Below are 1,271 nucleotides of genomic sequence, written 5' to 3'. Positions count from 1 at the left end.
CAAGCATAGGGGACCTACACAAAACCATCCCTTGGGCTGGTCTTGGCCAGCTCCCGTGTCGTTTTTCCTGGGGGAAGGAAACTAGGACACTGAACCTTCATGCAATCAGACGTGCCTTCCACAGGATGCCAACAGCAAGCTATCCTCTGTGCAGTGCTTAGCCTCGCAACCCATGACATAACACAGCATTATAGGTTGGTCTGTGCACGAGAAAAGTTGCCCGTCTCTGGATACCACAGTGCTGTGTGACAATAACTGCTAGGTGGCCTAGGGTAAATGCTACGAGCAAGGCCAGCCAGGTTTTAAAGAAAAATTTTAGTGGAGAAATCATGATCACCCTGTCACATACAATGAGGAAACCTCAGCGATGTGCAAGGGCTGATCAATGATCATTGAGTCTCTCTCATCCCAGTGCAATGGATCTGCCAAACCAAACTTTAGGGGAGGCCCCTTATTCAATGGCCACAAGTGCTTGAGTGATAATGACCTTGTCACATTTCTGTTGAGATCTGAGTTTGCAAACCAACCATAGCATAAACACTATCCCACAACATAAGGCTGCGCCAAACAATATAGCCCCCACCCACTCCTTAAAATAATAAATTACAGAGACAAGCCAAGAGGTAAAATCTTCAAGAGTCACTGGTTCCACTCTGGTCCCACTGAGGTTCAGGATCTGTATCTGCAGCCGCATCTGCAACCTTTCCAGCTCCTGCGACCAGTTCCCCTTCAGGTGATTCAATAGGTCTGTACTCCCTAGTCTCAATCATCAGGAGCAAGAGGATCATCTTGGGGTTCATCTTGCTCTTCCACGGTCCTTGTCAGTCGCGTCGGGACCTGCAGCTGTTGTCGATAATCCTGAGGAAACACAAACAGACCCTCTCTCCCAAACCAATTGAGAGCGCTCCTCTCTTACCTGATTCAGTGCCTCATTGTCTCTCTGGAGTTCTGCAACACTGTCAACACCGGTGGACAATGATTTCCATGCCCTTATGGCAGCAGCTGAAACCTGAGCGTATGCTCCCCAATTATAATTTGTCTGATTGGCTGCATATGGTCCCTGATCTGTCAGCAGATCAAACGTCCAATTTCTCTGATCACCTTCAGCTGCGGCATTAGCCCTTGCTTGCGTTTGAGAGGTGTCATATCATAAGGCTTTCCATTCTAAATACTGCCCCATATTAGTGAGTACAGCCTTTGCCACCATTTGCCAGTCTCCTGGAGTCATGGCCAAAGTAGCAAGTCTTTCGACTTGAGATAAAGTAAAATTG

The sequence above is a fragment of the Mus caroli genome, chromosome 1 (genome assembly GCF_900094665.2).
Source record: "Mus caroli chromosome 1, CAROLI_EIJ_v1.1, whole genome shotgun sequence".
NCBI lineage: Eukaryota > Metazoa > Chordata > Mammalia > Rodentia > Muridae > Mus > Mus caroli.
The sequence above is the reverse complement of the archived record's forward strand: the minus strand, read 5'-3'. Positions refer to the sequence as shown.